This window comes from Manacus candei, unplaced genomic scaffold (assembly GCF_025592945.1).
Source record: "Manacus candei isolate 608988 ecotype Guabito, Panama unplaced genomic scaffold, ASM2559294v1 h1tg000013l, whole genome shotgun sequence".
Lineage (NCBI taxonomy): Eukaryota > Metazoa > Chordata > Aves > Passeriformes > Pipridae > Manacus > Manacus candei.
The window spans coordinates 10,083,667-10,106,343 of NW_026138061.1; the positions used below are offsets into that span (position 1 = coordinate 10,083,667).

The window sequence follows — 22,677 nt, forward strand, 5'->3', positions numbered from 1 at the left end:
TATTTCAAAATATCAGAATGAACCACTTGTCTAGCATTACTCATAATAAGCATCAGATTGCAGCCTTGTAAGGAGAAGAAAAACATCATCCTTATTTTTGTCTGGATAAACCATGGTACAGAGAAGCTAAATATGCTTGTGGAAATGTGTGTTACAGGTGGGAAAGGACAGGGTAGCTGGCAACTTACTCCCAAATATGCTTGGATGCAAAAGGTTATTCAGCCACTGGATGAGAATCTGTTGTGCAAAATCCAAGCCAGTGGCAAAACAGCATTTTCAGCGATGAGGGAAGTTTCATATTTGAGATTTTAACTCTTAGTTTAAGTTGTTTTAAGTTCTAACATGTAACTTCCAACCACTATATCACTTTCTAGGTCAATGACATTTAAGTGAGTAAGATGGAAACTGTTAGAGACATTATTGTCATCCCTGGCTCAAGGTTGAAGTGCAATGGTGTGAAGGAGTAAGATCAAGGAAAGTCAACTAAGATGTGATTATCCAGACAGATGACTCCCACCTTTTATCATAGCTATACAGCTATAGCCTCCGTTACAACAGAATCAGAATAGGATATTTTTCAGCGTTCCCACCACCCCTGTCAATGATAGAAGTTGCTAGTGGACACTTCCTTACCTCATATTCATAGTCACTTTCAGCAAATAGGACATTCATAGCTTTATGAGAAGGAAGGAGCTTAGGGTAGAAACTTTTGAGGCATGTCTACACTGCTTTGGAAAGACTTGCAGCCTTACTAACCTCTGAAATTCCACAGATCATCACTAAATAATGCTAAAGGACCAGTTCTCACTTGTCTTCTGGTTGGTTGGAAAAGTTAATCAGAAGAAATTACACCAACCTACTTTGTGGAGTTAATGTCAAAAAAAAAAAATCCTTCTCTCTTTGCATGAAGGGGCAAACAGTGTTTATGAAATACATGTGTTGTAATTTTAAAATAAACTGAACGTAAGGGTTTTCATAAAGGGGACTATGCCAGCTAGAAAGATATTGTCTTCCATACAAAATCACAGAACCTTGTCTTAGTACCTGTGTAGATATCTGCTGTTCTTCTTAAAGCTTATTATTTATTGAAGAGACAATGAGAACTACTACGCATCTAAAGAGGTAAAACACAGTTTGAGAGAGCAACTGCAGGACTTCAGGGATTTGCCATAGAATAGGACTGACCTTGAAGTCCACAGGGAAATAATTCTAAAACATTTCATCCTCTTAATGCCTCAATTGAGCATATGTCAACAGAAGTCAGTGATAATACAAGTCATCAAATGGTTTATTTCAATGGGGAGGACCAAGACTGAGTAGATATAGAGTTGGAGCTAATCTGGGAAGATGACAACATTCTATTCTCTCACTGCATATCCCAGCCATGTAGGCATGTCTGCCTCACTGAGACCATACAGCCAGGATATTGACAGCAAAAGATACCTGAATGACTAGAGATGGAATGACTCGGGCCCTTGTGTGTATTATCTTCTCAACTGGAGGCTTGGCAGGAATAGATAGGGATTTGATTTCCCAGTAAACTGACACCCTCCCCCCCAAAAAACTCACGTTCAGTGTTCAGTCAAAGCAGAATATCTTTTTACATGCTATTACCAAAAATATTATAAAAACACATTATTCATCTCCATAGGAAATAAAAATAAAACTATTGAGGATTTTCCCTCTAGTTGCCCCTACAACATGCCTGTTATTCTTGAGGAACAGCTGCAGAACACCTTATATAATTAAACATGGTCAGAATCCAGGGAACAACTGCAAAGGCTGGATGTACATGCGACAGAAGGAAAGACAGTTTCCTTTTCCTTCTCAACATGCCAGTTCTGGGGAAGAGGTGGAAACATGTTTTGATTTGTCCTCTCCCATTCCACTCTAGCAGGAAAAATTCCCCATTGCACAATCAGCAACAGAGCCTTGAATAGAGCCAAAACTCTGGGCACAGCTCCATCAGACTGTATTTTATGGTCTTCCCTGCCACCTAAGTGCAAACAGAAAATTCCATGTGCATGCACCACAGCCCACACAGATGGTGTAGATGGGAGCATGAGGCACCTGGCACTACTCTGCCCACAGCAACATCATGGCATAACATCCAGAATACTGTTATGTATAGATCCAGCAGCCAATGAGGAAAACTGTAAAACATGGCTCTTACAAACACTACTGTATCCTTAGAATCACTGATTTAGAGTAGGACACTGGAAAGGAAGAAGAACTGGAAACAACAGAGACTGGGACTGATGAACTGCAGCCTTGGTGGACAGTGAGCTGGTCGTGAGCCTTGGCAGCAAAGACCAAAGGCCCCCTGGGCTTTGCCAACAAGGTTACAGTCTGTAGATGAAGGGAATAGATTATCTCTCCCTGTTTCAGTGATCTCCAGACCACACCTAAATACTGAACCCAGTTTTTGTCCCCCCAATACAAGAAGAATCTGGATAAACCAGAGCAAGTTCCACAGAGGACCACTGAGAAGGTAGGATTGCCCGATAAGGAGAGAGTGGGGGACCATGACTTATTCATCTCGGATAAGACACTTTGGATGAACTGTTAAGGGGTCAGCAGCCCTCCACTATCTACGGGGAGAGGTCACCCAGAAGATGGAAAAAATTTCTTCATGGTTGTGAATGGCAGGGGAAGCAGAGACAACAAGCATAAGCTTAAATAAGAGAGTTTCAAGCCTTTTCCCCATGAGGAAAGTCATACAATGAAGCACAATGTCCAGAGAGGTTACGTGGCTTCCATCCTCAGAAGTTTTCAAGTGTGGACTGGTTAAAGCCTTGAAGGCCTTAAGTGACCCCACAGCTGACTGCTTGGAGCAGGGAACTGAACTAAAGACCTTCTGAATTATTCTATCATACCTGTGACTTGCCTCATTATAGAAGTCATTTTCCCAGTTTTCCAAATCTTTCCTTAGCCTGCCTTGCACTCAGTCTGTAAAAGGAAAAGCATAGATTATATGTTTGTGTACTTTTCAGTGACGACATCCTGGCTAACAGATTGGCACAGCAGGTACACGTCAAACCAATAAAAAGGAAAACTAAAGAAGGCTAAAGATAATCATGGAATTTATCAGAGCATTACATCACATTCTTTTTATTTTCCTTTCTTCTCCAGTCACAAACACAGCAATAGCATTGGCTTCATTACCCAGCTCTGAAATTAAATGGGGCAAGAGAGAGACTCAATCTCTTCAACACAAAGGGAAAAGTAAACATTTCCCTCTGCCTTGAAAGCCTGCATGACCCAGTTCCCTGCCAACACCCAGATATGAGAGATATGAAGGAGAAAGGAGAGATAGATTGAGGTGAAAAGCAGCAGAAGCTCTTTTCATAGCCTACCTGTTGAGAAGTGATGAACCTTTGTCTGCTGTTTTGTCCAGTTCCCGTTACAGAGCATGCCCTTGTTTGCCCTTCTTGCATGGTACAAGGATGGTAACAGCCCCTTTATGTTAATTAGGTGTTAACATCATCCTCTGCAATGTACAGAAACAGCCCAAAACAGCACATAGTGTTTGGATTTTAACGGGATCCTTGCACTTGAGGGTCACAACACAGACCCATGACCAGCACTGCCTCCTAAAAGAAATCATAGCATACTGTGTGTTGCATGGCACTGGACTCAAGGTGGGAAAAACCTTGAGAGAGATCATTCCCTCTCTGGCTATCTTGTTATGAAGTCCATGGGCTCCTCCAGGATTCCAGTCCTCAAAAGATAGCTATACTTTTCCTTTCCAGGCAAAATAGAGGCTCTTCTGTTAATGTGGCCAGGCATCACACACCTGTATTTCTGTTTGAAGTGGAGAAAAAATGGGACCTTTTTTTTTCCTGCTCTGCTCTGTCACCAAACACCATCATTACTTGCTTCAGAATAAACTTTAATAAATCCCATGCTGAGCTATAGCAGTGACATAAGGAACAAAGAGGGTCAAGGTAGATGCAGAATAATCATGTGTCACCCACAAGCAGTTGGAATGGACTCTGTACAGGTATAAAGAGATTAAAATGGGAGGCTTTGTCAATACTGGCCCTGAGCAACAGGTCTGTGTGCTGTGGCTTTTCCTGCTGCAGGGTCTTCACTGAACCTCTTGAGAAAATGAAACCTGGTGGGGAATTCAATCTGCTCAGATGGAAGAGCTCTTTCTCCTTGCAGAGGCCTGGAGGTCTCCAAAGTGCCATTCAAAGGACACCCCAGCCTATCCTCAGCAGTAGCTAGGAAAAATATCAGATTAGAGATAATAATCATTTTGAACTACTTCATCATAGGGACCAAGTCAACTGAATCCCTCCATAGGCCTGGGAGGGCTCCCAGTTTCCAGGAGATTTTCCTAGAGTCCAAAATAGTGTTTAGCAAAGCTGGTGATCTCTCTTCCTGTTCAGTAAAAGTGGACCAGTCTGTAGGCAAGAGGGATCAGGCACCGTAGGCTTCTAAGGGTCTCCCCTAGAACAACACGAGTAGCATTGCACATCTCTGCTTCCAGAAGGGGCTAAGAATTAATGATCTTAAATGTTATTCAAGTGTCATAGTGGGAAATTCAGCTGGGTAGTCTGGAGAATGTGGCTGAGCACCTCATTCCAGATCCTCTAGTATCTACTAAAACAATTTAGAAGTCCAGTTTTCTGGTTCCTTATGTTTTGATGACCTAGAATCACACATTTATATATATATATACATAAATATAAGGGACGCGCGCACTTGGTGCGGCAGCCCCGGCTCGGCCCCTTGTTCTAGAACAAGCAGCAGTCACAAGTATTGAGGTCATGTTGCTGAGAACACAGCTGCGTTGAGCAGGGCATGTCTCCAGGATGAAGGACCACTGCCTCCCTAAGATCTTACTCTATGGTGAACTTGCCACCGGCTGCTGCATGAGAAGAGCCCCGAAGAGAAGATACAAGGACTCCCTGAAACAACATCTCAGCCTTGGCCATACTGATCAACATAACTGGTCTTCTCTGGCCTCTAATCGGGAGGTCTGGAGACATGCCATCTATAACGCAGCTGTCTCCTTTGAGAACGCACGTAGGATCACTCTCGAGGAGAAAAGACAATGCAGAAAGAATCGTGCCTTGCAGAATTTACCACCTAAGGAGTCTTTCTGTTGTGCCTTTTGCAGCCAGACATGCCTGTCTCATATTGGCCTTTTTAGCCACCAGTGTGCTTGTGACAAACATGGGTAGAGCCCTTTCCCAAATCTTCATTCGCGAAGCCCAGCCATGATGATGACATAAATATAAATATGCACATACATTCATACATGTATCCACACAAACACTCTCTCTTTCTCTAAATATATATATGAATTTATTCAAATACACAAAGACATTATGTATATGAGTATACACACACAGTATGATTTAGTCCATAATCACCTATTGACAAGAAATTGTATGTGAATGTGTGTATGTGGGTGCGCTTTTGCACATCCAGGTGCAAAAATAAATTTGGATCTTACAGAACTAAGCCACAACTAAGTTACACGTACTTTTAGTGCACATATATCATAAACACAGTTTTGATTCACATTCCTCAAATGAGTTAATGCTTTTTTATGCAAAACCTCTTTTCTTCTTGAATTCAAAATTTAAAGAATATTCTTGGAAGATGACTAATACGATGCTGGCTCTAAAGGATAAGCTCAGTTAAAAAAAAAAAAAGGTGTTTTCTAAAATATTTTCATATTTGTATTTTTCAAGTTCTAAATTACCATAAATTTACATTTCCAATTACCCAAAAGGCATTTCTGTGAAAGTTCAACAAATCTGTTTCAATCACAAGGAAAATAATCTCTGATTATATCAGTCTTTCCACAATTTCACAGACATATGAAGACTTTGTCAGCTTAATCTTTTAAAAGAGTAAGAAATCTGAGATGATATTGAAGTTTTTGATTACTTTTGTGATGCCTTTTATCCCTCCTGTTTCTCTAATACAACAAATCAATAAAATAAATGTAGTCCTTTGAACTTATATTGGGAAGAACATTAGAAAGCTTTTTTCACTAATTCAATTACTATTCCATTTTCTTTTTTTTCTTCAGTTTCCACTCTCAAACAAATCCTTGGACATGAGCATGCTTCAGAGGAAAAGGAGTCATGAACACTAGAGGGCAGATAAGAAACAAACCATCAAGTTTATCCCTCACCAATTAAGCCCCTGAAATAAAAATTTTCTTCTAGTAATTTTTACTCTTGCTTTTTGTATTCCATAAGCAACTTTAATTATTTTAATTTTAAGAATCAATGCCAATGGTCATAATTGCATAGAATTTTATTTTCTCTGGAATATTCCTTGAGAAGGAAGGAGGAAACTCCATGAAAAGGAAAATCATATTGAGACTTCAAGGTTGAAGGTCTGTTACTTGCTGCAGACAATGGGAAATGACTCATGGCAATACTATATTCACTATACATAGAGTGATCTCTAGTGCAAACCAAATTTGGACATACACTGGTAGTGCAGGCATATCTGAGTTACAGTGACCAACAGCCAGGGCTACATGTTTGCACATAAAAAATGACATTCACTTGCTTGGTTCTCATTTCACTGAGTGCTTCCTCACTCCAGTCTTGTCTTTCCTTTCTTCCACCCCTGTCAACACTGTGTGCAATTATGTGGTCCCCCTCCTATAACCTCAGACACGGAGTTTCCTGCATTTAGGTGACAAAGATGAGATTTCTATCACTGCCACCCATTGGTGGTCTCTGTAGACAGGCAGAACTCACATGCACAGCAGAAGTGAAACACACATTTACAAACATAAGAGGATTTATAGTAGAAATATAAAAAATTAAAAGAGTTTGGTTTGGAACAGACCTTCCAGACCATCTGCCAAATGCCCTGCCATGGACAGGGACACCTTCCATTAGACCAGGTTGCTCAGAGCTCCATTGAACTTGGTCTTGAACAGTTTCAGGGATGTGACACCCACAGCTTCCCTGGGTGACCTGGTCAGTGCCTCACCACCCTCAGAGGAAAGAATTTCTTCCTAATAGCTAATCTAAATCTCTCCTCTTCATTCCCCCTCACCTTACCACTATCTACCCATGTAAAAAATCTTTCTCTCTCCTTTTTATAAGACCCCAAACCCCTGATCATCATCCCTCATGCTGCCAGAAACAGTCAGTCTATAAACATCTGAGACAATTCACCTCATATCTCAGGACAGCTTGAGTGAATACTTTTTTTTAAAAAGTCAGTCACAGCCTCATATAACCTCTGAATCACACCTGGGGTGAAGCAATTGTGCTTAACTCCTTTGCACATCCTTAGCATGTCTCTTCTCACCACCAGGAGCCCGGCAGACTGCTGTAATTCAGAGGGATGCTTCAGGACTATTTACAAACACATCTCCCTGTGCAGCATTGCTCTCTCAGCATAAATGCAAATACAGCCTCTGCAGTACCTCACACACACAACACTTACTGCTATGCAGTTCATGCCTAGATCTTTTGGGAAGCTGCTTTCTTCTAAATGCTGAAATAAAAACTAAATCTGCTATTCTTCAAACCAATTTTTTTTTCCTGGCAAACCTTGGTCTAGGGTCACCCAGAATATATCTTGTGGATTTATGTGGGCAGAGAAAACAAAAATAGCCAGGCTCTGCTGCCTGAGTGTTTAGCAGAGCCCTGCAGTTGCATTTGTGTGGCTCAAAGCCTGAACTGATATGCATCAAGGGCTCTCAGGATTTATTAACTTGTGTGTTATTCAGCCTCTGGCTCAGAGTGGGCTCTCACAAATGTGCAAAAGTGCAGACCACAACCTTCATGTGTTCAGTCTCTCCTGGAGAGCAACACACTTCTCTCAACCATCCAAAATGGACATTGAGAGCCTTCAAAAATCACTTTGAGAAGCCTTAAGAGAACCAGACAATGTAGTCATTCCTGTCGTGTTCTTTGTCCTGAGTTAACCTTGGCTAAAGGCTAAACACCCACCCATCATGCATTCACTCTGCTCCTCAGAGATCCAAGGAGACAAAACATGAGAGCTCATGGGTAGAGGTGAAGACAAGAAGATCATTTACCAGTTACTCTCATGGGCTAAGCAGGATTATAAGGAGAAAATAAATTTAATTTATTCACAGTTGAAATATATTCTGGTATTGACAAAGAAAGACAAACAGCACAATAACCATCTTCCATTTAGCTCTTCCCCAGCCCCCTCTTCCTCACTTCACTCCTCACTCCTCTCCCATGAGACAGTTGGGATAGGGCTGGGTACATCCCTGATAGCCTCTTTAGGATACTCCTCCCTCCTGACCTATCTCCTTGTCCCAGGTCAGACCCTTCCCCAAGCTGCTGCCCTTCAGAGACAGATGGTCCCTCCTGGGCTCTCCAAGGCTGTGAATTTGCTGTGAATTCATCAGGGATGTTGTTGCAACATGTCTGTGAGGAAAATGAGAACTCCATTGAATTACCTAAATGCAAGGGGATACTAAATCATACTCTGATAAGGACAAAACTGTATCCCCCAGAGATAAAACACACAACAATTAGTTTCTTCAAGGTCAGCTTATACCCTTAGTGGTCTCCCTTGTTGCCACATGTTCAATGGACTGTGCCTCACCTTTGCTCATCCCCAACAAGTGTCATTTCTCTGTTTGTGAGAGCTCAGCCCATGAGTGAGTTCCTCACAGCACAATATAAGAAAGATATAGAGCTATTAGAGAGTGTCCAAAGAAGGGCAATGAACATAGTGAAGTGTCTGGAGGGGAAGCCCTATGAGGAGCTGCTGAGGTCAATTGTTCTGTTCAGCCTGGAGGAGATTCAGAGTGTGCTCATTGTGTGCTACGATTTCCTCACAGGGTGAAAAGGAGGGGCACACGCTGATTGCTGTGGTGACCAGCGACAGGACCCAAGCAAACAGCATGAAGCTGTGTCAGGTTTAGGTTGGATATTAGGCAAAGGTTCTTCACCCAGAGGGTGGCTGGGCACTGGAACAGGCTCCCCAGGGAAGTGGTCACAGTACCAAGCTTGAGAGACTTCAAGTGTTTGGACAAAGCTCTCAGATATATTGTGTGATTCTTGGGGTGATTTTGTGCAGGTCCAGGAGTTGGATTTAATGATCCTTGTGAGTCCCTTCCAACTTAGGATACTCCACGAATCTATGGGCACAGTACAGGTACCATGGTGGTCGTGGATCAAGGGTTGGACTTGATGATCTCAGAGATCCTTTCCAATCTGGCTGATTCTATAACTTTGTGATTCTATACAAATGCCACAACATTCTGAATTTGGTTTAGTACTGGTAAGGAATTACCCATACAGTTGTAAAAAAAGCCTGGCGTGGCCTCAGAGGGAATTGTATTTACATTTCTAAGCACCTGTTTTCAAGAGAAAAGAAGGCAAATGGACTAAGATCGCTGGGGACAAGGATACACAGAAAGCTCAACTTGTCATAGGAATATAAAGGTTAAGGGAGGATACAGTAACTTATGCTTGTAAAGGTTGAATGTCAAGATAGTGGAAGAGTTAGCTAACTTTAAATATGATACTGGTAAAAGATCAGTGGGATATATAATGTTCAGAAATAGACTTAGGTTGGAAAATTACATGATTTCTGACAATCCAGGAACGGTGGTTTTGTCCAGGAAAGACTGATAAGGTTTGTCATGGACTGAAGAGAGAAAAAATTGCTTCCCTTGATACTACTAGATATCATGTTCTTCCTCAGATCTCAGAGGGGATTTGTTAGATTGAATTTGTAGTGCTGCAGGGAGATAGAGTAAGTGCTAACAGCCACGTCGCTTACTTCTTGAGGAATCATGTCATAGCAGCTCTAGGTTTCACATGGGAAGGTGAGAAGGTTAGTATTATTTATCAAGCATCAAATTATCCAAGTGATTGTGCTAAAAAATGGGTTTATTTTGGAATGTCTATCAGCAAAACTAAGGGCATTTTTTTCCTCTAGCCAAGACCTGGTATCTTTGTTTTTTTAGATGTCACTGTCAGCTGGTCTTTTAACCAGTCATGTGGTACTTCATTCACGTTCATTTAAATGGAACTGAGGTAACTAAACACCTCAGTAAAACTGGTCCCTGATTTTTTTTTCATACTTAAATCCCTGGTCAATAAATAAAACATAGAAAATCTGTGCTGCAGCTCTTTGGGCTTTCTCTAGACTCAGTGAAGTGTCACTGAAGATACTTTAGTCTGAGTGTGTGCTTGCACAGCAATTCAGACTGATGGGGACTCCTGTTGTTATCGTCAGACAAATAACAATAGGAGCTGGGAACGCATAAGTAAGTCACATGATCCAGCAAGCATGAATCCTCCACCCTCTTGAATAAAAGAATACTCTGCAAAAGTAACTTTAAACCTCTGTAAGAAACTATATGGAGAGGGGGAAAAAAATCCCAGCACATTCATTTGTCCTGGTTTTGTAACACTCAAGCAGATCTTGCCCATCTATTAATTTTGAATGCATTTATGCACTTGGCCTAAGTATTAACTGCACATTTGTACTTACCTAGAAGAAAGGAGGTCAATGCTAGAAGTGTCCTGGATGGCAAACTGCTTTAGGCTTCATCAAATAACTGAAAGAATTAAAAGCAATAATGAACCTACGATGAAGCAAGCAAATGTTACGTAATCAGGCTCATTCATAAAGACAGATCTGAAGTTCCTGCTTATTTAACAGTCTAAGTTCCTCCTGTTCAATAATACATAGTCTATTGAACGATTTGAGTTAGAACACAGAACTGAATGTTACATATTAAATATTAAGTGTATAGCAAGGGAAACAGTTGAGTTCCTTGCAGGCATGGAACTCTGGGCTTAGTGGTTCAGAAGGAAGCAGGAGGGTATAGTTCCCATGTGGGGGAGCCCTGGTGGAAAATAAGGATGGAAGGAAGCAAAGGGAAGAGTTCTGTGACTGGCGGGCTTTTTTCTGCAAATTTAATGAATCTACACTGATGTGTGTAATGAAAATAAGATGTAACTAAATCTCCCCACATCTCTCCAGCTCTACAGAATATTTTTCATGGAACAGTTCCTTTGGCAGTAAAAGGAGTTGTAAAAGACTGATAAATCACATCAGTCATGCTGGTTGCATAATGTTAGAGTATAGTGCAGCATTTCTCATTCTTGTCATTATTTATTTAATGTTTTCAATGGGGAAAAAGGTCTTTTTATGGACTATTATACCTTGAAATACATAACTTCACAAAGTTGAAAGGATTCTAATAACACATACTAAATAGAATTGACACAATTGGTACTAAAACTTATTTGACTATATTGCTCTACTCTGACCCCCTAAACAAGGAGCCACAGCAGTAGAAGTTGTTCAAGAACACAGTGAACTTTGAAAATTTGTGAACTACTCAAAACAGTCAAAGAAACTGGATGGCATATGATGTACTACAAAGCAGGGACATTTTATTGAAGTGAACAGCTAAAAATGGTAGATGGTTGAATAACAAACCCACATCAGGGCTATAAATGAGAAGTTTAGAAACTTCTTCTAAAGTTTGTGCATTTAAATACTTTTGATCAGTGTTTAAATGCTGCAGAGGGTACCTGGTGTGGTCAAGCTGGACAAATTCAATTAGTTATTTTGAACACTCTGGTCATCTAAACTGGAAAAGGTTGCCTAATACCTGGAGACAAGGTAGAGATTCATTTTTCTAAAAGATGGCCATGGTAAATCTCATGTTCTTGTGTAATTGCAGCTGAAATTTCACCTAACTTTAGGACCAAGCAGAGGCTAACTGGGTGACACTTGACAGTTGTACTAAAAAGTACAAGGATATATTTCAACCTTAATTTTCTCAAATGGAAATTGCACTGCTTGCTTTGTATTAAATGTGTGACCTGCTGTTACATTGAGAGTGAACAGTGATGGATGTTTGTCTGGGCAATCTGAGAAATAGGGCCCTCATTCTTTTATCTGAAGCAACCGTTCTTTCTTTCACAAACCTAATTACTATTCACTATAGCAATGACTTGTACTGAATTATTTATCAAGATTTAGATGCTGGGAAAGGCTGAAACAACACTGCTACCATCCCTTTATGAATCCCTTAAAAAGGGAGCATACACCTTGCTCTTGAGAAAAAACACATCAAAGACTTTTTTCTTGCCCACAATATCTACCCGAAGTTGAAATTAAACGATAAAATATCAGAGAAATTAATTCCGCATCCAGAAATATACTTTCAGCACACAACACCTCTTACATGTGGTCTCCTTTTCATACTTTTCTAGAGAAACAATACCGATGCATTTGTACATTCTTCAGCCTGTAACTGTGTTGAAGTAAATTCTGCATGAACAGGAAAAGAAACCCTACGTCCCTCAAAGTGCACATATCAACCAAGTGCAGTTTACACTATTCTTTACTGTCCTACAGAATTCACACAGTACCAAACTCCAGGTACTTGGTTAATTGAAAACCTGAGCTTTCTCACTGATCACTGATATCTTCATAAAAACAATGTACATAGAAATAGAGGTGGGTCAGCAGAACTAAGTACAGTTAATTAGACACAAACCCCACCACCCCCTAGACTAAGTTTGTCAGGTTTTAATTCCAACCAAAAGAGTAAGAGGTATTCACAAGTCACTTGAAGTTTATGTTTTGGTGCAGACATACCACTGCTTTTGCAGCAGTGAAAGCATTTTACTAGGCAGAAGGAACTTGAGGCCTGCCTGCAATATTCTCTAAAAGTATTAGGGCCCTTTAGAACATTCAGTGGAAAACTTCAATTTCATGTTGACTTCATTCATTTTTTTACAGCTTCTTATAGCATTCTACAAAGAGGTAGATTTTCTTAAAGTAAACATTCCTATACAACATGTGATGAACTGACCATAACCACTATTCCCTGTCCACCTGCACCACTGCAGGGGAAGAGATAGAGAAAATTGTGAGTAAAGATAAGCCCAGGAAGAAGGGAGGACTGGGGAGAAGGTGTGTTTGAGATTTGGGGTTGTTTTTTATTACCATACTCTCTTGAATGATAATGAACTGATTTCACCCAGTCAAGTCTGTTTTGCCCGTGACAGTAACTGGTGAGTCCTTATCTTTACCCGTGAGCCTTTTGTCATATTTTCTCTCCTCTGTCCAACTGAGGAGAGGGAGAGATAGAACAGCTTTCCTGGGCACCTGGCATCCACCCAGGGTCAAACTACCACAGGTGCTTTTACCTGGTATCCCAGATTACCATCCTGTAAAACAGAAGTCATCCACTTATTACAGTATGTTATTGTGTTACAGGCACCAAGAAATGACACACTTAAAACTCACAAGTGGGAAATTTGATCCATCTCTCTTGATCTTTATCAGTCTTCTCTATGCAAAAGCAGAAGATTTAGGATCCACTTCAAAACCAGCAAGGTTTCCAAGTTTCTTATTACCCATGTACAAACATCTAACCCCTTTCTAACTCACTTTCACTGCTGTTCTCAGGACTTTGCACATCTTAAGCACAAATTTTGGGGACAAGAATAATTTTATTGTTTGAATTTGAACTTCTCACTATTTAGTTTCATTAACTGTACCTAGTTCAAAATGTTCAGATATAGGGTAAACACAGAAGCTGTTGATCTACCTCCTCAAGAGTATTGTTATTTTTTTAACAATAGTATTAAACTTCATAGCTTAGCTTCAGAGAAGATCTCTCACAGCACTCATTGGTCATCACCTTTCTTTGCACTTATTTGAGGTCTAAAATATCCTTTCTGAGATAAGGCATCAGTTCCACACATAGTATCTCAAGTAAAAATGCACTTTTTTTTCTCAGAAGTCTCTAGCACACTCTGTATGTATCATCTGCTGTTTAACACTGCAGATGACCAAACTAGAACAGGCTGGGGGGGTTTGGTTCAATTAAATTTATTCTGAAGCAGTTAAAACTGTAAAAGTAGTCACATTTTTGTCTCCAGATAAAGATGACCATTCCATTTTGGACCAAATAATTGTTTGAGATGTTTTTCAAGAACATATATTACATATAAATATATACATATGTATATTTTATATACATATAAAAGTCGACTTTCTATGCTCCCAACACCAACTGTGATTCCAGTGCAGTGGACATAAAAGGAAATGGTTTAAATTTCAGCCTCCTTGCAAAAAAAAACTCTACCACACTGAGTTCTACTTCTGTCTTTGCACATACTCTCTGATAATCTTTATTCTTTCATGATCACATTATCTGGTTTTTTGAAATATCTTTCTCCTTTTGTATGAAAGCCTGAGCTATTGCAAAAGAATACTTGAATCTGACTCTCATCAGGGTACTGTTGAACGGGAATAACAGAAGTCAGTGGAAGAAAAGGAGTGATTTTCCCCCCCACCTCATCTTTTCTAATCTCTTTCTCTTAGAACTGTATTTTGGACAATGCCTTTAGACAGCACTGAGAGAAAGGTGGGAAGGAAACGCCAACTGATAGGACCAGAGCACAAAATTAGTCTTGAATTCTGTTTTTATTTCCTCTCTGCATAGTTCTAAATTTAATTTGTTTGTTTGTTTGTTTTCAAGTATAAAATAGCAATAGGTGGTATGGAGGCAATAGAGGTCCTCTTAGAGATGTGAGCAGGTTCATTTGTGGAAGTGAAAAAAAAAAGTGAGGAATTACTCAAAATTAAAAATCAAAATGTAATACACTTGGAGTATTCCGAGCATCTATACTGCAATGCTGTAACAACATTTGGTGGCATCTCCTGCCTGGTGGTACGAAGACTGGAATATCTTGAATGGCACTTCTAGTTAAGTCTGCCTCAAAATTCTTTCAGAGATACCAAACGCTCCACATCAATTAGTTTAATGACAGAAGCTTGAACCCAGACGTGATCTGCTCCAGAGTAAGGCACAATATCTCTCCATCAACAACTAAGTAAAGAAACCACAACTTTTTTTGTAGTTGTTTTTGTTATGTTGTTTGCTCCTTTGCTTATTTCAACTGCAAATTGATGGAAGACGCCTAAATGTACTGGACTTTTGGGATATGCCAAAGATCTCTACTACAGTGCACTGAAGTTTTACCCCATGCTCAGCAGAATTTATCCAAGTGGGAGAAGATAAACCCTTCAACATGGTTGTAAGCCCATTAGTAGCAATATTATATGCCAGGGGAGGGATGGATAATTTTTGATATAAGCCAGAAGAGCTAAATTGTAATTATGGAGGTCCTGCTATACAACTAGGCAGAAACACACCCTTCTCATTACCAAAAAGCACCAAGAGAAATTAATGTTCATATGAAAGAAAATGAAAATTTAATCTTTTCTCCTGGCTCTTTTTTTCTTTCATTAGTCCAATTAGATGGCAAATACATCCCTATTACAAGTATGGCCTGCAAGGCAGACTGTGCTTAGAAAGCTACACAGTGCCACAACTCTCCCAAACCTTCAGGCACTGTAGAAACACAAAACTTATCAGCAGTGTAGTCTTTCTAAAAAGTAAAATACTTTCTTACCCACTTGTTAGATAAGAACATGATCAAACACTCGTGCAAATTTACAGAATTCAAGTTTAAAGCCCAGATCTTTGAAAGTTGCTGATATGGTGTGTGGTGCTGCTAGGATGTTCAGGGCTGAGAGACAATAAATTAACACAGATAACTAGATGTCCTTCGGTATCAAATCTCACTGGGAATAGAAAACATCAATAAAATGTGAGATGAGCAGGAGGGCATGGAAAACTCCCTGAGGAACCTTCAAGACAGCATATTTCATGAGCAGATGTGAAAATAAAGATGCCACAGTGAACACAAGAAGGTATCCGAAGTGGAAGCTAGCAAAAGCCACAGGATGTTGTCTGAAGGAAACCAGGGGAACCACGTACCACAGAAATTAAAGCAATAATCTTCCAATTATGGACAGATATGAGGAGAAGATGGAGAAGGTGGGTCAGAATATTCTGAAAGCAGGTAAGGAATGAGCCACCCTTCAGCCATGGAATGATAAACAGGAGAGAAGTCTGTCTGTCTCTTTTCATCAGCACCTCATGTGTTTCCTTCTCTGCTGTTACCACAATAGAGTCTGAAGGAACAAGTACCATTATTCATGTTTACAGTTCCACTATCAGTAAAACCAGGATCCCTTTCCCTATGTTGCCCTGAGAAGCTGTGGCTGCCTCATCCCTGGAAGTTCCCTTCCAACCAAAGCATTTCCATGATTCTAATGTTATTAACTTTTCAGGTTATCTGAGTTATTCATTTGCACCTCTACTTCAGTAAGTACGTTCAAACCCTCTATATGTTTAACAATTATTTTCTAGAGAGAAAATGCACACAAGTACAAATGTTTGAGACAATACAAGCCTACAGTGTTGGGTTTTCAGAGATGTGTGGCAGAGAAGCAGGTCAGGAAAACATCAAAGACAAAAATTTTAAGATATTTTTGAAATAGAAGTTTCAAAAGTTCCAGAGTTTTGTTAGAGGATATCAATACAGAATTAATTTTAAAATTCCCATTTAAAATTATCATTTTCATTGTAACAAAATGAGAATTTTATCTTCATGTATTGCAACAATATTTTTCCCGTGCTTTCTTTCCCCCATTCTGCCTGCAAAAATATTTATCATAAGTTCTGCTTGCCACAGTCTTCTCAGAAAGACTCTGAAATTATGTAAAGAGTTCAGTGTGAAGAATTGCAAGGATTTTAATATTTTTAGCATTAGATAAGCACTTGCACTGAGAGCACAAAAGGTCAGTGAGGGCTGTGTAGACAAAGATGATCTGCAGTAGAGCATTTTTGGTACAACCAACCTCCCAAATATACCAGTACTGATACACCTGCAATTTGATAAGAGGGATTCTGGTTAGTCTTCTCAGAGAAAATCTTTATGGAGTAGCAATGAGAAAGGAGAAAGGGAAGAGGACATAACTGCTAAAATCCACCTGCTTCAGTTATCAAGAGAAAAGGTCTCCAGCAGCTGGTTCACAAGTGTTCAGCCTCATGGAAGCCTATAAATCCTTTCCTGAAAATTTTGCAACCCAGAGGACTGATTTTTTAAATATTGTGTGATGAGAGCCTCCTGAAAACCAGGACAAGGATCTTTGCCTGTACTTATCTTTTCTGAGTTGACTTACTCTACATAGACAACTAACTGCCTTTGTTCCATAACATCTTTCTGCATTCTTCCCAAGTCAGCACTAACCCCACTATCAATACAGCACAACAGTAGCCAAAGATAAGAAAAACAAAGTGATTGTAAACATATTCCCATTACAAAAAAAGTGATTGTCCTGATCATCTAAGAGACAAAAGCTACTTTTCCAGACTAATGGCAGAGCATTTAACACTGCCAACTGCAGAGGAAACTGTTCAGTACAGCTCAGGCCACTGCTAAATTGCAAAATGCGCCTGTGGCAGCTTTGAACACAATCCATCTGAGGGCTGTGCCAGCCAATGGGCATGAGTTGTAATAAAAAGGCTATTAAACACTTCTTGAGTTGCAGTCTCAACCCTTGGCTTCCTCTTAGGGGACTTAATACAGCAATAATGTCTTGCCTGAAAATACATTCAAAGAGTCATTATGGGTCTTCCACACAGTCATTTCAGCTAGCAGAGGAATGTTATTTGGGAAGGTCATCCTGGCTTTCTGTCTGTAGATGAGATTTTTACATGGAATTCTTTACTACTCCACCACCACCACTTTAAATTTTAATTTATTATTCTATAGTATGTCTGGTTATAGTCTGTTTCCAGTTGCTTTGGTAGAAATGGAATTATCAAGGCATTTTTATTTTCCTGACATATGGAGCGCTTCTCTTGACTGATTAGAAGATCCTTGCCCTGAACCTAGTGCTCTCCATGACTTCTAGGCAATGTTTTGTGAAAGTTAACATTTTTTCTTTTCCTATTGCATGCTCCCTATAAATCAAATAACTTGATTTGAACTGGTAGGAAAAATTGTAAAAGGCTGTGTTTGATTATATGGGAATTAGGGGTGTTGTTTGGTTTTTACAGTTTTCAATTACAAATCTCACGTCCGAAAACATTTAATGAAAATTTTTGTTTTCAGATTCCCTTCAAAAAATTTTTTTTTAAATTGAAAATAAAAAAAATAATAATAAATAGTTGTTCTGTATGTATCACACTATATTAAATTAACAGCATGACATCAAATCAACAGCTCTAAAGCTTCTGATGAATTATGGCCAAACGCCCTGTAAAAGGTTGACCTTCTTTGCTTTCTTCATCACTATGGATTTAATAATTTCTCTGCCTGCAACACAGGGTTTAATCTTGCAAGACCTTAAAATTAAATGAAAACATTTAGGTCCTTACATTTAGTTTGTATTTTGGCAGGTTCATTTCACAGAAACTTTGCTTTTTCTGCACATACCTAAAACTCATCCCCTGCTTCCCCTTATCTCAGTCTGACTAGGAACAGCCTTTTTCCTGTCCTTGATGAATGCAGCCTTGCCATGCTCACTGTCTGCTTGGCATGATATTTCAAAGGCCATTTTCCATCCTGCCATGGGGTTATTTTTTGCATGCAGTCGGCTACCGCACAATCCTTCTTCAGATACTTCCTTTGTCATCATGCACTTCACAAACACAGCATGGTTTATAACAAAAGGCATAGGGCTTACTGACACACAGATCCTAAAATTAAGACTTGGAGTCTTACAGGAAGCTGGACTCTAATATAAATATGGTGCAAAATTCTGCCATCTGCCTTTTGGGAAGGGCTGAGTAAATAGGTATGGTGAACCTTTTCTCACAGATCAGAGGGCTGCACATCTTCCCAACTTTCTTCCTTCCTAAGCCACAGAAAACACAAGAGTAACCCACTTTGTCCTCATGGCAGTCTTTACCCTAAGAAATCTATGTCACATGGGCTATAGTCACACTTCAAGCTTGGTCACACTACCTTGGAAGCCTTTCCCTCCAAGGAAAAATTCTATTTTGCAGGACATGGGAAAACATCTGAATTTCTTGGTAAATAGGAGACAGGTAGAGTAAGAATTCTCTTTTATACATCTGGAAAACAAAAGAGGGAAACTAAAGAGAAAAAAATAATTTTAAAAATATCTTGAATTATGTTCAAAGCAAAAAAAGTGTAGTAATATAACACACCATTTTCTTTTAGTACCAAGTATAACCAAAGCCTACCATTTCCAGGCATGTTGGTTTAGTCTAAACTTTAGTAAGCATGCATCAGGAGATCAGGTTTCCACATTACTGGAAAAAGCTACCAAGGTCTGTTGTTTCTGGTGAGGTAACAAGCCCTAGATACAGAGTCCTAATGCTCCACTGTCTCCTTTAAAATAATTTTGAGCATTGATTGCTGGAGAGTGGAAATAAGTAGTGTTGTTTTTTTAATATAAAAAACACAGTTACTGTTGTAATAAAGTCTTTCCATATCCAATGGAGGAGAGCAGGACAAATGAATGGATGTTCTCCCCATGGAATTTTCCAGGATAGCAAAGCTTGTGTTGATCTGCAGTCAACACTTCCTACCATTTTACTCAAACATTGAATCAAACAAGGATGGAATTAAATCATACATTTTCACTTCTTCACCCACTGAATATACTTTCACATACAGAATCCTTCCAAGTATATCACTGTGAGCCAGACACCATCTACACCACACTGAGTCTATGTAATCAAGTCTCCATTGAAAACACAAATATAGAGCTGGCTGAGTGACTGATAGGCAAATTACTTCCTGCCAGATAGGTTTAGCAAAGTAAGAGAGTATGTGATGTCTTCTAGAAAACCAAAGAAAAGAAAAATACAGAAAAAGAAAAAATACAGAAAGCTTTCAGTTCAGGAATTACAGCTTCATTCTTCTTCAGTAAATACAGATGTTAGAAATAGAAGGTTGCGTTGCTGTGTTTGCCAGAGAAGGCGAGAAGACATATTCAGTTTTTTGAAATAGAAAAATTACAGCTTTTTTGCACAGAGACTCTTCATTGTGCTTTCACAGCGCTAAGGCATGTTCCAAACTATTTGGCTTCCTGAAGGTGTACTGCTGTTAGAAATGTCCAAGAACCAGATCTCCAAGAAAGTCAGACCCATAGTTATAACCTAACCTTCAGATATGCACAGGTGTCATCAGCTCTGATTGAATTCATCCTCAGTACCTTTGTCTCACTGCAAAGCCTGAAAAAAATATTTCAGAGCCTGTTCCTGAAAGTGTATTGAATATAGAGCTGTGGTTCATACATCACCAGTTTGAAAGCCATAAAGAATCAAGCAACACCTCCACCAGATACTTTTTACAAACAGCTATGTCACTGTTAACGATTCAATGAAGTAAAGTAGGAAGGAAGGAAAGTAACACAAATTTACTATTTGATTGGACACCTGGGTGGCACAGTTGATGTATTGGTTTATTCAATTCAGTAGACACTTGAATGATTCAGTAGCTTCCCATAGATTTGAAGTATCACCAATCTTAACCACTTAATTATCAAAGTACTTTCTTCCTTTGGATATAATTGAGAGGAGGAGACAAATTTGCTCATGGTGTATCCAGCTCCTGGATCCAGATTGTTGATAAATGTATTTAACAGGACTGGCCCTAGAACTGAACTCAGAGAAACACCTCTGGTAACTGGTTACCAGTCAGATTCACTACAACACTTTGAGCTCTGCCCTTCAGCCAGTTCTTCACCCAGTGCACCCTGTACCCACTCATCCCACAGCTGGACCACTTGACCAGAAAATGCTGTGAGTGACAGTATGAAAAGTCTTCCTAAAACCCAAAAACTCTGCATCCACCACCTTCCCCTCATCCCCTCGGAAAATGACTCTAACATAGAAGGAAATCAGTTTTGGAGATGCTGATTTTGTTTCAGTCTGTTTGATTACTTGATTCTTTCCTTGATGACTCACTGAGATAATAATCTCTTCCACTGGAATCAAGTTCTTCAGCCAAAAGAGCCATGGAGCTGATCAGATCTCAGCAATACCTCCTTCTCACTCATAATATTTGTAGTTTATTTTTTGTTTTGTTTTGTTTTTTTTTTAATGTTCTCTATGTGTCAGAATAGCTAGTGCATTCCCAGTTAAATGTATGTGGGAAGTTAGCACAGACCTACAACTTTGTTAGGGGCCCCCTGGTTGTCTAGTGGTTAGGATGCAGCACTCTCACCGTCGTGGCCCGGGTTCGATTCCCGGTCAGGGAAACTCCCCCGGGCAGATGGAGCTCGTCAGCCCTGTAAGGCCATCCATCTAAGAGAAGGTCACTCTAAACAAACCTACATCCTGAGGACCTCACTGCCACTGTCCAAGCTCGCTCGACCCCGGCAGATGAACCTTAGGATTAAAGGGTGGGCTCAGTTCAGTGCACACTGTGTCTCACCTAAAAAATTCATTACACAGGCTCAAAGGGTAAAGACCTTTCCCAAATCTTCGCTCACGAAGACTGGCCATACAAGTTTGCTAAGGAACTGTCAAATTATTAAAACTTGACAGAAAGGTACAATTCCATCTGATCCCACAAAAAGTAATCTACTACTGCCACAGTTACATACCAGTGAAGAAAGTTTATCCCATCTTCCTTGGTATCTTTGGCCATGTAAGACATTAAAGGGGAAGCAAAAAGACAAAGTTTCACCAATCCTTGTTCTCTTGGCATGGATCAGAGTGGTGCTAGAGCCTCTTCTGTGCTCTCTCTGAAATGGAAAAGATTTGTTACTTCATACTCTTTGTTATTTTCAAAAACAACTCAATGGGGAGAGCTAAGTGAATGTCTCCCTTCTCTGTCTGGCCACCAACTGTCCCTCAGTTCCAAGAAACAAGGCAGGGGGAAACACAGCATCAGCAGACATTTCGTAATATGTCACTTCCTACCCTTTCAGTACACAGTTCCTGGAAGTTGCCAAGGTGTCGATTTTAAACACCTATAGCTCTAAAGATTTCTTTTTCCATGAAAAACCCTCCTGGGTTGCAACAATTCGAAGTTTTAATAGACTTCATTTAGGAAAAGTTGCTTGACTTTGTCTGTGCCAAGAGTTGTGGGTTTGTGTTTTTTGTTTGTTGTTTTCTGAGGGGAGTTTGTCTAAAGATTTGTTTGGGGGTTTTTTGTTGTTTTTTTTTTTGCTTTTTTGCCTTTTTTTTTTTTTTTTTTTAATTTGTGGGATGGCATTGAATTAGGACTGGGCACAGCATTGGGCACAGCATTGGGCACAGTAAAAAAAGAAAGAATAATTTTGAGCCCACAAAGTCTGCATGATGTCAAAGTGAGACAAGTTTATCAAAAAGAAATGCACTGAAGAGACATAGTAAAGTATTGCATAGACTTCAGGAAGACTCTGAAGGTGAGAATAGTAGAAGGTTGGGTGAGATACCTCAGGGAAAAACACCATGAGGACAATCAGCCCTGTTTACTCCCCCTTGGATATCCACTTCAAACCCAGGGCCAGCAAGACCTTTAGTTTTGTATTTTGGGATATGAGTGTCTAGTGAACGTTGATACTTCAACATGTGGAATGAAAAAACAGGGCTGCTGGATGTCATCTGGCACCTACTGGAAAACAGTTGGTTCTGAATGAACCATTCACAAAAGAGGGTCGAACACTGAAGGTGGATCTGAACTTTCTCGTGAATCAACTGGTAGCACAAGAAGGCCTTTGGGAATAAAGGGACACTGCCCTTTTTGCTCTGTGTCAGTCTTCACAGATTTGATCCTCTGGGACTTACAGTATTATTGCCAACGAGGAGGTACCACTTTTGCTCTGTCAAAGGTGAGC

At 39.8% G+C, this 22,677-nt stretch overlaps 1 protein-coding gene across 1 annotated transcript in view; it reads right to left on the reverse strand.

The window, feature by feature from the left end:
• FAM135B (family with sequence similarity 135 member B) overlaps nucleotides 1-22,677 on the reverse strand; it is a 250,483-nt gene that overhangs the window by 217,668 nt on the left and 10,138 nt on the right. Inside the window, exon 2 of the mRNA XM_051778447.1 lies at nucleotides 10,480-10,546. The gene's annotated coding sequence lies outside the window, so the exon portion shown is untranslated. The remainder of the gene's footprint in view (nucleotides 1-10,479; nucleotides 10,547-22,677) is intronic.